The sequence below is a fragment of the Hyaena hyaena genome, unplaced genomic scaffold, assembly GCF_003009895.1.
Source record: "Hyaena hyaena isolate Hyena2069 unplaced genomic scaffold, ASM300989v1 scaffold_465, whole genome shotgun sequence".
NCBI classification, from domain to species: Eukaryota; Metazoa; Chordata; class Mammalia; order Carnivora; family Hyaenidae; genus Hyaena; species Hyaena hyaena.
In genome coordinates, this window is record NW_024081097.1 from 1,126,835 (window position 1) to 1,142,155 (window position 15,321).

The following is a 15,321-nucleotide window of genomic DNA, read 5'->3' on the forward strand; positions in this document are numbered from 1 at the left end:
AAGCATCAAAGATTTCTTGACCATGAGTCTGACTAACCACATCAGATAATACTAAAGTGAAAATCCATCTAGTGGTCACCTTAAATAGAAGTGTTTGCAGAAATAACTACCTGGAAGGACCCTCCCCATCCCCCTTCTATCTCTAGTAGATAGGTTTATACAGCTTTAGTAGAAAGTCCAAGATTATTACAAAGAAGAAATTACTGTCATGTGAATGAATGCTTTGGCAGAAGACCAAAAGGAGAAGGGTAGGTCTTACGTGCCCTTTCAGCAAACCACCAAGTAAAAACATGGATAAAATATCCTAAACTAGTGGTTGGAAAAAGTTCTGAAAGCTAGAGGAAAGAAGGGTGAAGGCAGGAAGTGGACCAGCAGAGAAGAGTGAAATGGGGGGAATAGGCAGAGGGAAGGCAGAAGAGAAAGACAGGAAGATAGGAAGGAATTACCTAAAATAATGGCACTTCTACTGTAATAGTGAAATGATTTCTCAGTGTTTTCAATGGTTTAAAAAGATTCTATGCAATGAAGGGGCGTCTGGGTGGCTCAGTCAGTTAAGTGGCCGACTTTGGCTCAGGTCATGATCTCATTCATGATCTCATGGTTCGTGGGTTCGACCCTCACATTGGGCTCTGTGCTGATGGCTAGCTCAGAGCCTGGAGCCTGCTTCAGATTCTGTATCTCCCTCTCTCTCTGACCCTCCCCTGCTCACGCTGTCTCTCTCTCTTACAAATAAATAAAAAACATTAAAAAAAAAATTCTATGTAATGGAAACAAAACTATATAGTACTGCCCTTCACTCACCAGGAGTTTTGTTCTGCACTGAAACAAGGAAATGAAGTTAGACAAATGGTTATACAAAGAGGTGGTCACCGTCTTTACCTGAATAAAGCACACTGTCACTTTTTCTAACTGCAAACCAATCAGACCGATTGTAAAATATTTCTGGCTTAGGGCATAGATAAACACATAAAATTCTCTGTTGCAGTGAGACTCATCTTAGAGGTACTGAGGCATGACAAATTCATGTAACTAAATAGAGAACATGTGTCAAGGCATATTCTTGTTCTGTAAAATATCTCATCTGGAAATGAATTATCCCAAATACTTGCCCTGAGCATTAGACCTTGGCATAATGCTACTCTCTGTGTGAGCCCAGTACTGTAACAGTTTCATATTGATTACAGATTCTGGGATCAGAGCATTCTGGAAAGATTGTTCTCTCACATGTTATAGAGAAATAATTCTAAATTACATCTGCATTCCAACTGCAGACACTGCAGTCATCCCACCCAACACATCCTCTCTAGAGTCCACTCCATCTTTGTATCCTTCAGAGGTACATGGAAGAAGTCTTTACTGTTATGGTAAAAGGCAGTGCAAGCATATCGCCCTACTATAGAATCTTAATAGGTGAACCACCTGAAAGGCTCTAGGCTTGCACATGTAATTTCACCTATGACAGCCACTGTATAAAAGACAAGGGCTGGCTGTTTGTTTTGTTTTTGTTTTATTCTAATAACATGTCAACAAGAGGGAACATATTCAAGCTACAATACATGTGCTTCAGGTTTAACTTTTTAAATGTTATGAAATATCCCAATGGGCACTAATCTATTGGAGGTAGGGGAAAGTGGAGGAGGTGGTCTTCACAAAAAAGTTAAACCCTCCTATACTGATATTAGATTTAGTGCAACCCCTCCTGTGGTAGAAGAAAAGATTATTAACTACCAAGTATTTCTTCTTTAATACAGGGGTAAGAAGATCTTTTTCTTTTTTTGTTTATTTATTTATTTTGAGAGAAAGAGAGAGAGAGAATGAGAATGTGAGTGGGGGAGGAACAGAAAGAGAAGGAGAGAGAGAGAATCCCAAGTAGGCTGCAGACTGTCAGTGTGGACTCCCATGCGGACTTAAACTCATGAACTGAGAGATCATGACCTGAACTGAAATCAAGAGTCAGACACTTAACTGACTGAGCCACCCAGGTGCTCCAGATCTTTTGCTCTTGATGACCACTGATTCATACACAGACTAAACAAATCATATAGAAAGCAACTTAATTTGCTTTTTCTTATCTCAATGAAGAAAAAAGTATTCTATCCATTTATATTTTAAATTAAGACCAGAATATATTCAATAAATACAACTAACACTAAAAAAGATTTTAATTTTATATTAAAGCCAATTGTATATTAAAGCCAGTCAATATAAGAGTCAAATCGAGGGATGCCTGGGTGGCTCAGTCAGTTAAGCATCTGGCTCATGATTTTGGCTCAAGTCAGGATCTCACAATTCATGAGTGTGAGCCTTGTGCCAGGATCTGCTTGGGATCCTCTCTCTCCCTCTCTCTGCCCCTCCCCTGCTTGTTCTCTCTCTTTCTCTCTCAAAATAAATAAATTTTAAGAAGAGTAAAATCTAGAGGTGCCTGGGTGGCTCAGTTGGTTAAGCGGCCCACTCCGGCTCAGGTTATGATCTCACGGTTCGTGGGTTCGAGCCCTGCATCAGGCTCTGTGCTGACAGCTACCTCAGAGCCTAGAGCCTGTTTCAGATTCTGTGTCTCCCTCCGTCTCTGACCCTCCCCTGCTCACGTGCTCTCTCTCTCTCAAAAATAAATAAAACATTAAAAAATATTTTTAAAAAAAGAAGAGTAAAATCTAGAGTTTAGTGATACATGAATAGTCAGGACTAAATGTATAAAACTGAATGAATCAATAAACATACAATAACATAGAAAAAGGGACAAATGCAAAAATGTAAAAAAAAAGATAGAAAATGGAATAACAGCTATGCTATGTCATTACAGTGTAACAGAATTTTGAAATATTAATAGTGGCGGGCTTTAGACAATCATCACTAACAAGTGACCTTTGATTTTCTTTTTAAAATGGTTACCATTCACTCATCTTTAACTGCTCTATTATGGGTAGAAAAATTAGAGATGCTTATTTTGAGGGAAACATATTCTCTGGAAAACCACATCAAATACTTCTTATCATTCTAAAAGAAAAAGAAAACAAACCAATGGTCTTAGCTTAATTTCCCTACTGCTAACTTCAACCTAACAAAAGCTAATTACTCCAGCCCTGGCTAGCCTAGTTTTTCATGTCAAAAGTGACTCTGAAAAATTGATTTTAGCATTCTATAGTTTACTTTAATAACAAAATACACTAAGTATTCATGAAATAAATTTATTTTAATAAATAACTTTATTTTTAGATTGACTGCAAAGGAGCTACATGATAGAATTTTTAGGGTATGGCACCGTGATGGAGGATACATGACTAAGCATTATCAAACCCTTTACATCTGTACAGCACGAAGAATGAACTTTACGAAAATTTTTAAAAATATATCATCCACGATGGAATGCAGACTGACAAATCAATCTTAACAGTATTACCAATAATAGAACCACATCTATGAGGGAAGGGAAGAAAGGAGCTAACATAAATAACTTTGCAAAAACAGTGTTCTTACTGTATATCATAAGGCTACCAAAAGAAAAATTTTGTACAAACACTGTACTCTAGCTGATAAACTTGTTTCACAGAGTGGTATAGGTTGTAACTCTGAAAATACTTTAGGTGTATAATAGGGTTGAACAAATAAGAACTATAAATATGCCACAATGAGAGCCAAGTTTCTCAGTCTCAAAGAAAGAAGTTAGGAATATGCAAGGGGGAAAAGCTGGAATTAACCCTCCAGTACTGAATTATACATACCAATATAAACTAATGTTTATTTTAATATACATATAAACAGAGAAATAAACAGGGATATGTGTATTCATGAGTTAGTATAAATAACATGTATCTCCTAGCCCTGCCTACTGAGAGAACTTAGAAAAAGTACTGACACTTCAGGGGTGCCTGGGTGGCTCAGTCAGTTAAGCACCTGAAGTCAGGTCATGGTCTAACAGTTTACCCTGCATCGGGCCAGTTTGAGCCCCACATTGGGAGAGCACAAGCCTTGCTTTGGGTGAGCTTGAGCCCGATATCAGGTGAACATGAGTCCCACTTTTCTTTCTTTCTCTCTCTCTCTCTCTCTCTCTCTCTCTCTCTCGACCCCTCATGCGATTCTCGCTTTCTGCCACTTGGGCTCTCTCTCTCTCAAAAAAAAAAGTGGGGGCACCTGGGTGGCTCAGTCGGTTAAGCATCCGACTTCAGCTCAGGTCATGATCTCATGGTTCATGGGTTTGAGCCCCATGTTGGGCTCTGTGCTGACAGCTAGCTCAGAGCCTGAAGTCAGCTTCGGATTCTGTGTCTCCCTCTCTCTCTGACCCTCCCCTGCTCACACTGTCTCTCTCTCTCAGAAGCAAATAAAGCATTAAAAAATATTAAAAAAAAAAAAAAGTACTGACACTTCAGTAACAAAAAGTATACTCAGTGCCCAGATCTTGGTTTCTAAATACCATACTCAAGAAAAGGGAGCTAGAGTTCCTTGGGAAAATGGCTTATTCTAGGGCTAGGACAGGGAAAATCCAATATGCACTGGACCATCTTGTAGTGCCAAAATGTCATTTAGTGCTCAAACAAACAACAATATAGTAACAAAGAACCAGGAGCTAAACTGAAAGAACTTCCAGTGGCTAAAGCTGGAAGATTTGAGCCAAAATTAAATTGTGAGAGCACTAGACAATAATACAAAGACTAAAATAAATATCCATGAGTCTAAAATGACATAAATAAATGAATAAGCAAATAAATGAGAATATTCTTTATTAAAAAAATTCCAACTAATTAATGCAGAAAGAATTAGGTAAAAAAAAAAAAAAAAAATCACCTTTAGACCAGAGTAATAATTGCTGCAAGCAAGATCCACTGATGAACGCCAAAATTAGGGGAAATTTTTAAGAAGAAACAGAGTATTTAAATTGTTTCACAATATCTGATCCTCCAAAATATTCATTAGTTATTGTGGCAGTTTTATCATATAACTACATGTGGAGGAGCATTTGATACTCCTCCATCTAAGAGGTGAATCCTAATTCTCCTCCCCCTGAGTGCAGGCTGCTCTTATAAATAAGAGAGTTCAAAAAGGGTACCACTTAAACCTAGAGATTTAGGTAACATCAGCAACATGTCATGATCATATTATGTACCCTTTGATATATATGATGAGAAGGGTATTGCACCACTGTGGTATTCTCCTCCCCCTCATCCACAAAATCTAGAACCCAAATCTAATCATGAGAAAACATAGACCAACTCAAATTGATTGACATTCTACAAAATAACCAACTACTACTGTTTAAATATGTCAAGGTCCCAAGTTACAGCTAACAGCAAACAAAGGAGATATCCAAACAGAATAGTACTTAATTGGAAAGAAGGCAAAAAAAAGAAGAAAAAAAAAAGGAAAAGACAAAGAAATGAGACAAAGAGAAAACAAACAGCAAGAGAACATATTTAAACCTAACTATATAAATAACTAACTACATTTTATTAAATAGTTGACATATCCCAAATAGAAAGCAGAGGCTGTCAGGGGTGCCTGGGTGGCTCAGTTGGTTAAGCATCCGACTTTGGCTCAGGTCATGATCTCATGGTTTGTGGGTTCGAGCCCTGCGTCGGGCTCTGTGCTGACAGCTAACTCAGAGCTTGGACCCTGCTTCGGATTCTGTGTCTCCCTCTCTCTTTGACCCTCCCCTGTTCATGCTGTCTCTCTCTCTCTTACAAATAAAACATTAAAAAAGTTTAAAAAAGAAAGCAAAAGCTGTCAGATTCAATTTTTTTTTAAAAAAAGCAAGAATCTTTTTTTTTTTTTTTAATTTTTTTATTTATTTCTAGGAGAGAAACAGAGAGACAGCGTGAGCAGGGGAGGGTCAGAGAGAGAGGGAGATACAGACTGTGAAAAAGGCTCCAGGCCCCGAGCTGGCAGTCAGCACAGAGCCCGAAGCGGAGCTAGAACCCACGAACCGCGAGATCATGACCTAAGCGAAAGTCGGATGCTTAACCGACTAAGCCACCCAGGCGCCCCAAGCAAGAATCTTTAAATATTGACACAAACTGGTTAGAAATAAATGTACATTTCTAGTCAGAAGAAACATGGGATGGCAATATTAATATAAGACAAAGTAGACTTTCAATAATATTACCAGGAATAAAAAAAGGTCATACATAACGATAAAGGAGTCAATTCATCAAGAGGCTGTAACAATCCTAAATACTGATGTAACTATTAACAAAGCTGCAAAATAGATGATGCACAAATCCAGTTGTTAAACTGCAATACTCTTCTCTGAATAATTAATAGAAAAAGAAGACAGGAAATCAGTAAGAACATAGACTTTAGAAAGCACTATCAACTTGACTTAGATGATATTTATAGAACACTTCACTCAATGACAGCATGTGTATTTACATTCTTCTCAAATGCACATGAAACATTTAGCAAAGTAGACCATATTCTGAGCCATAAAATACATCCCAAAAAAATTCAGAAGACTCAAGTCATACAAAGTCTGTTCTCTAACCACAACGAAATTAAATTAGAAATCAATAACAAAAAGGTATCTGGAAAATCCCTAATATTTGGCAAGTAAACACTAAACACTTTTTAAAAAGCCACAGATCAAAAAAAGAAATCAAGGGGCACCTGGGTGGCTCAGTCGGCTAAGCGTCCAACTTCAGCTCAGGTCATGATCTCACCGTTCGTGGGTTCGAGCCCCGTGTAGGGCTCTGTGCTGACAGCTCAGAGCCTGGAGCCTGCTTCATATTCTGTGTCTCCCTCTCTCTCTGACCCTCCCCTTCTCACGCTGCCTCTCTCTCTCTCAAAAATAAATAAATTAAAAAAAAAAGAAATCAAAAGGGAAACTGAAAGTATTTTGAACTGAACAAAGCTGAAAACATGACAGGTCAGAATTTATAGCAGGCCACTAAAGCAATAATTAGAGTAAAATTTACACTACTAACCCCCTACATTAGAAAAGAAGGTCTCAAATCAATGATCTTGGCTTCTGCATTATGAAAGTAAGAAGAAATAAACAAACTGTATCTAAGGTAAGCAGAATTAAGAAAATAATAAAAAACCATGAGATAGGAAACAGAAAAACCAGTAAAGTCAAAAGATGGTTTTGTGAAAAGATCAATAAAATTAACAAATGTCTACTTAGACTGTGGGGGGAAGAAAACTAAGAGAAGATAATATCAGGCATGAGAGAGGGGACATCACTACAGTTGTACAGATATTTTAAAAATGAGGCAATATTACAAGCAAGCTTATACTTCTAAATTTGACAACTTAAGATAAATTCCTTGGAAGACACAAACTACTAAAGCTCACTCAAGAACAAATGAATAACTTGAATATCCTTATGTCTATTAATCCCCCAAACACAAAACAAACAAACAAATAAACTCCTCCAAGCCCAGATAGGTTCACTGGTGAATTCTATCAAACATTTAAGGGAAAAAAACCAATTCTGAACAAACTCTTCCAGAAAAGTAAAGAGAAGGAAATATTTCATAACTTATTTATCCTGTGAGGCCAGCATTACCCTAATACCAAAACCACAGAAACACATAGCAAGAGAACTATCAACGAATATCTCATGAACATAGATGAAAATTCTAAATAAAATCTTAGCAAATCAAATCCAAAAATACAATTATTTTTTAAGTTTATTTATTTACTTTGGGAGGGAAGGGCAGAGAGAAGGAGACAGAGAACCTCAAAAATATTTTTTAAAAAGACCAACTAAGGTTAATCCCAGGAATGCAAGATTGGCTTAACATCTGAAAACCAATCAGTGTAATTCATCATAAGAAAAAGCTAAAAACTATGATATTCTCAATAAATGCAGAAATATCATCTGACAAAATCCAACATCCATTCCTGATAAAAATATTTAAATAGAAAGGAGCTTCCAGAGATAGAAAACATTAAAAAAAGTCAATAAACCAAAGCTACTTCAATTAAACCAAAATTAAGAATAGAAGGAATTTCCTAATCATGATCAGCAGTATCCATGACAAACTCACAGCTAAAATTATAATTAGATGAAAGATTGAATGCTTTTCCCCTGAACATTAGAACAAGTCAAGAATATCTGTTCTCAGACTCTTGAATGCTGAGAACAAACTGAGGGCGGATGGGGTGGGGGGGGAGCGGGAGGAGGGTGATGGGCATGGAGGAGGGCACTTGTGGGGATGAGCACTAGGTGTTATATGGAAACCAATTTGACAATAAACTATTTAAAAAATAAATTAAAAAAAATAAAATCTTTTAACTAGAAATAAAAAAATAAAAAACTTTAAGAAATAAAATACCATTTTAATGAAGCCCCATATGTGAAATTTTAAGTTTCAAAATTTTCAATGATAGTGATTTGTATTACAAAATTTATTACAAAATCACAAAGATTTAAAATAACAGCAATTTTTCATTCTGCATTCATAAGAATATTCAATTTACCAATATTCTCTTTATATATGTCTTTACTTGTGAGTAATGAAGTCTAACTAAAAAAAATATACATATATGTGTGATTCTTTAGTAATACATTGTTTAAAATCTATCAAGCAAAATTGTGATGAGGATGTATATAGAGGAATTAATATAGACAGATTGTTGCATAATTTAATTTACAAATATAATAAATATTTTCTGAATGAGTGACAATATATACAAATAGGCATCACAGTACACATTCTCAAAGACGTTCAAACAAAGAGCTTTTATTGAAAACCCTGAAATTTTGAAGCTTATTAAACATGTTAGAATACCAAAAAAAATCTGTTCTCAGCATTTCTAGACAATATTGTATTGGAAGTTTTAGTACAATCAGGCATGAAAAAGAAATTTTCCAGGGTGCCTGAGTAGCTTAGTTGGTTGAGTGTCTGACTTCAGTTCAGCATGATCTCACAGTTCATGAATTCAAGCCCTATATTGGGCTCACTGCTGTCAGCACAGAGACTGCTTCAGATCCTCTGTCCCCCTCTGTCTACCCACCACTCTCCCTCTCTCTCATTTCTTATTTAAAAAATAAAAAATCTTCCAATACAGCCAGACTGGAAAAGAAGAAATAAATCTATCTTTATTTGCAGATGACATGATCATCTATATTAGGAGTCAGCAAACTACAATCCAAAGTCCATATACAACCTGCTCTTTTTTTTTTTTATTCCTATGTGTTTTTGTTGCTGTTGTTTGTTTTGGTAAATAAAATTTTATTGTAACACAGCCACACCCATTCATTAATGTCATTGTTTATGGGTACTTTCATTCTAAAATGGCAGAGTTGAATAATTGTGAAAGAGATCTTATGGAAGAAAAATAAACACACGAAAAGATGCCCAGCATCATCTGCCATTAATGAAATGCAAATTAAAATAATAAGATACCTGCGTCTAGCATATGACTCTTGACCTTGGGGTCTGAGTTTGAGACCCACAATGGGCACAGAGATTACTTTAAAATAAATAAAATTTAAAAAATAAGATACCACCACACACCTATTAGAATGTCTAAAATTAAGAAGACTGATTATAACAAGTGTTGACAAGAATGTCAAAAACTGGATTTCTCATCTACAAGTGGGAATGAAACCACTTTGGAAAACAATTTAGGAGTCTCTTAAAAATTTAAAATACACCTGTTATTTGGTTAAGCCATTCTATTCCCAGATACCTACCAAAGAAGGTGAAATTATATGATCATACAAATACTTGTACACAAATGTTTACAGCAATTTTATTTGTAATAACTAAATAGTGGAAACAGCCCGAAAGGCCCATGAACAGTGACTAGAGAAATCAAAGGTGGTATTTCCTTTTTTTAAAAAAAAATTTTAATGTCTTTTTTATTTATTTTTGAGAGAAAGATAGAGACAGCATGAGCAGGGAGGGTCAGAGAGGGAGGGAGATACAGAATTCGAAGACAGACTCCAGGCTCTGAGCTAGCTGTTAGCACAGAGCCCGATGATAAGGGGCTCAAACCCATGAACTGTGAGATCATGACCTAAGCTGAAGTAGGACGCTTAACCAACTGAGCCACCCAGGTGCCCCAGAAAGGTGGTATTTCCATACAATGGAATACTAATATCCACCAATAAAAAAGAATGCATTATTGATGTATATTTTAACATGAATAAATCTCAAAATAATTATGCTGAGAAAAGCCAGACAAAAAAAGATTACATATGGTATGATTCCATTTATATAAAATCCTAGGAAATCCAAAGTAGCATGCAGTGATAGAAGAGAGATAAATGGTTGCCTGGGGAAAGTGCAGACGGGTTGGGATGGAGATGGAGGTGCAGAAGAGGATTACAAGGGGGCACTAAAAAACTTCTGATATTGATGGTTATGTTCAAATCTCGAGTGTGGTAGTAGTTTCAAGAGTTTACAAATATGCCAAAGTCATCAAACTGTACACTAAATATGTGCAGTTTACTGTATGTCAGTTATACCTCAAGTGTTTTCTAAAACATCACAACTGAAAAACAGGCCTCTGATGTGTGGCCCTCTGACACAGAGACCAGCCGAATAAGCATGCTGTAGTTCTAAACCAGAATTCCTCACTCCCAATACTGGGCATATATATGGAGGCATCCCAACCTTTTCCTCCCTTCTATGAGAAGCTTAGTGTATAAGAATACAGACTCATACAGTTCCCTGAAGAGTTTATCTGTCCCTACTCTACCTTTTCTATGCTTATGCAACATGCTTACACTCCACCCCAACACCCATCCATCATTTAACTTAACTACAGAAAGACACCAATGAAAATTCAAGCAATTTCATTTCCCACTTTGTATGATGTTAAGGGGGAAAGTTGGCGGGGGCGGGGGCAGTTCACTAAAATCATACTATAAAAAAGAAAGGAGTTATTAAATTTTCTTATTCCATGTAATTTTCCTCCTCAAGCATCCCAGAATTAAGATTTTGGCCCTGGTTTTTAACTTCAAAATGAGATCCTACAGTGTATAAAAAAAGAGAATGGAAAAGGAGAAATGGTAAACATCACACATTAAAAAGGAAACTGGAGCTTAAAAAAAAATGTTCTCATTCCAGATAAACAATAAACCAGGGATATTCACATTTATTTTAGATAATTCCTCTAAATGGATGATTTTATTTTTACCTTCTGTAGATCCATATACTAATAGGGTACCCACACACCAAATTTATTATAGAAGCTCACAGCACCCAAAAAGCCTAGAGATCTGTAGTCTAGCCTCTCCCTCCTACTGCCAACTTCATAACCACATGAATTATATTTTTAGAACCAAGGAGGACAGTGGATCTCTAAAAATAGAAAAAATAACTTGTATGTGAAAATTATCATCTCACATGGTAACATTTTTATTACAGAAAAGCAAATTAAAATGAGCCGTAAACTCAGGATCAGAAATGGAAGTGAAGGTTTCAAGTCAAGCTATAATCATAATCTAAACAAGAATACTATGTATATGTGTAAGTACATTACATAAATTGCACATGCTCATATAGATATGCCTAAGTGCCATCACACACGCATGCATACACACACACCTCTGCAAACTTTAGGAGAATTTCCTAAATGCCATGTGACAAATTCCTTAAACCACTGGGCTTTCATTTTCCAACAATCCTGTGGGACAGAGCCAATGATCATTCCCATTACAGATGAAGAGAATGATCTGCAGAGAGGTCACCCAGCTACTAAGGTACAGGGGAATTTTGTCGGTAAATAAACCTTTCCTATCATCCTTCTAACTTCCTAAAGCCATAGATATAAAGGTCCCCCTTTATTTTCCCCATATCCCCCCTAGTTGGGGATTTCAAAATCTGTATTATGCTGATCTTTTTCCTTCCAAAATTTCTTAAAGAGTTCTCATAGCCCTCCTGGACATCTACTTATCAGAAGAATGTCTTAGGATTGTCCACACATAGGGGCGCCTGGGTGGCTTAGTCGGTTAAGCGTCCGACTTTCACTTAGGTCATGATCTCGCAGTTCGTGGGTTCGAGCCCCGCGTCGGGCTCTGTGCTGACTGCCAGCTCAGAGCCTGGAGCCTGTTTCAGTCTGTGACTCCCTCTCTCTCTGACCCTCCCCTGCTCACGCTGTCTCTCTCTCTCTCTCCTAGAAATAAATAAAAACATTAAAAAAAAATTAAAAAAAAAAAAAAAGGATTGTCCACACATAGAAAATAGCAAAAGTATTGTTATTCAAATTGGTAATGTGAGTAAAAGGCTGCTTCTTTAGCATCAATGGGTTTGTGGGGTTTTTTTGGTTTTCTGGGTTTTTAGTATTGTTTTTGTTTTCGTTGCTTCCTTGCTGTTTTTGTTTAAAGGGAGTTGATCTTAGAGAAAAGCAGAAAATTTTGTTTGGATTTTTTAAAATCAGAACTGCTCTGATGATTTTGGCAACATTATACTTCCTTGACTATTTGGAGCCATTAGGAAGAATACCTATGTCCTAATGGTCAACTGAGGAGACTTCGCTCTTGTGTCTATCATTGTTTGTTTTCTTGAGTTCTCAAGACCTGTGACCAGCTGCTATAAAAAGTTGCCTGATATTCTCTAGTTGCATCAGCTTGCACGTTGTTAACAAAATGTGGCATTTAGGACACCTTCTTAATTCTTTCTGAGCAGCCATTGCCTGTATTTTCTTGGCTTCTCCCTGGCTTTCTTTCATGAGCTCAGCTGAAAGGGAAATACAGTTATTCTGTTTGTCTTCTCTCCACACTGGACCATTTATGTCAGTGTCCTAACTCATCCCCGGTGGTCTCTGAGATATACAGACAATTCCACAAGACTCAATAGTTATTCTGAAGGAATTTTTAAGAAGAATTAGTCCCTGTTAGGAGAAGGCCCTTGGTGTCATTTTTGTTACCTTGGAAGCTGGTCCCTTCCTTGAGGCTCTTTGTTTTTTGAAAACGTGTTGTTTCAACTGAAAAATTAGCAAGACTATTTTAAAACAAGTTAAGGGGAACTGTTTAAGAAACTGAAAAGTAATTGCAAATAGCACTGGGTATTATGACTTTCAGTTGTTCTGCATCAGTTAAATTTTTGTGCTCTTTTCCCTGTGTACATATTTTTCTCCAATAAAGCTTTCATTTAAAAAAATAATAAGGTACAGGGGGAGATAAACCAGGTTGTGGCTCCAGAAACATGCTCTTCCCCACCCTGCTGTACTGCCTTGCCTGCCTGCATATAGTTAAAGGGGATGCTAACACAGACATCTTCCAGTAAGAAAGGGGAAGGGTGAAAAATGAAAATTCTATGCTGTTTGTGGTGTAAAGCCACCAGACTAGTCTTGGAGAAAGTATGATATGCTGCTTTCTATATACTAGGGCAGTATATATAGAGCATGAGTGGCCTCATGCTCCTGATTAATTCACCAGAAAGGTTATTAGGAAAGCACTCTAATCAAGTACACTCTTAGAGACAGATTATTTGAACCCACTGTCCGGATGATGGTCATCTCTAAATCTCCAGTGCCTACAACAGTAACTGGCATAAATCAAGGGCTCATAAGTGTTTTTGTTGATGATTTTCAAGAAAGGAATGTTTCACTGACAGGCAGTAAAGAATAGTAACTGAGGGGCGCCTGGGTGGCTCAGTTGGTTAAGCGGCCGACTTCGGCTCAGGTCATAATCTCGCAGTTCGTGGGTTCGAGCCCCGCGTCGGGCTCTGTGCTGACAGCAAGCTCAGAGCCTGGAGCCTGTTTCAGATTCTCTCTCTCTCTCTCTCTGACCCTCCCCTGCTCACACTGTTTCTCTCTCTCCCAGAAATAAAACATTTAAAAAATTTTTTAAAAAAGAGTAGTAATTGACAGTGGTGGTTTGGGCATTGAGCTATCTGGGTTTGATACCAGTTCCATCACTTACTGTACCACTTTGGGTACTACTGTACCTCATTTTTTCATTTGTGAAATATGGGTATCAGTACCCACCTCAAAAGGTAACTGAGAAAATTAAACGAGTTACTGCATAAAAATGACCTGTAATAATTTCTGGTAGAGAGCAAGCAGTTAATAAAAACTGGAGTGGAGAAGAGAGTAATGTAATCAGATTTGTTTTTTAAGAAAACAAAAGTCAATACTGGTGGTGGATAGAAAATTCTACCAAAAGAACACTATATCATTATAAAGGCACAAAGAAGGTCACCATATTTTCTAGTGTAGTTAGGATACTTTCTGATATTAAAGCAAAGTATTACAGCAGAAATGCTTTAGCTAAACCAAAAAGAAATTTAAAATGGAGAGAGGATTAAAATCTAGATATCCTGACTCACAGTCCAATGCCCCTTCCATTAGGAGACACTATCCTTAGCCAAATTACTTCCTTGCAACCCCTCTTTTAACAAATACTCTGGTCTTTACAAATCAAATAAGAGTGAAATGGCTCTACCCTTTGAAAATACTCTGTAGTTCCCACAGCACATTGCTTAATAAACACAGAACTGGGATGAAAATCCACATTTTAATTTGTACTTAAAAGACAGCACCACTTTATCGATGCAACATTAACTTGTCATGACCATTAAGTAATATATGTTAAGTTTATAAGCCAAGTATCACTGTTAAACTGCTCCTGGTTGTTTTATTTGAAGAAAGCTATAAAAAGAGAAGAAAATTCAATGTCAACACTCTTGTCCCATGTTGAGTGTTTATAACATGGGTAGCATCTCCATGAACTGAACCCAGCACCACATATTCTGGCTGACCGCTTACGCTGAGTAGTTTACTCAAACAAGAGGTAAAATATCACTGTGTGGCTTCAGAAAATTGATTTTAGGTTTGGTTCACTCATTCTTCTGCTCAACAAAAATTTATTTTAAAACTAAGTAAGATTTAATAAGGGAGTAGTATAATATAGGGGGTTAAAGCTCATACTCTAGAATGCCCTGGGTTTGAATTCTGCTTCTAATCACTTACCAGGTATTCACAACTTGGTCTTACTCAACTTCTGTGTTTTCTCATCCATAAAATGGGTATAAATTACAATATCTCACTCTTGGTTTTGTACAAATAAGATAGCATATGTAAAGTACTTTCTACAGTACCTAACACATAAAAGACATTCAATCTATGTTAGTGATTATTATGATTATATTAAACAGCCACTTTCTAAGGTGTTGGTTTTGCAGTGATGTACAAACCAAGAATGCCCTCAAGGGGGTCACTAATCAATTGAGAAATGGAACTCAGATGCATAAGTAAGACTGGGAAATCTACAGTGGTCTTAAAAGAATGTGAGTCTAATTACGACTTTTTAAATTCTATCACCCATTCAATTTTTAGCTCCCCAAGGGATTTTCCTTACCATCTGGGCCATCAACTCAAATGGGTTTGAAAAGCACTCATAATTTTCCTACATAACACCTCCTCCTCAGCAAG

General features: G+C 36.9%; 1 protein-coding gene across 1 annotated transcript in view; it reads right to left on the reverse strand.

Moving 5' to 3' along the window:
• The window catches only part of JAM3 (junctional adhesion molecule 3), a 79,625-nt gene that overhangs the window by 24,097 nt on the left and 40,207 nt on the right, over positions 1–15,321 (reverse strand). The gene's annotated exons all lie outside the window — the stretch shown is intronic.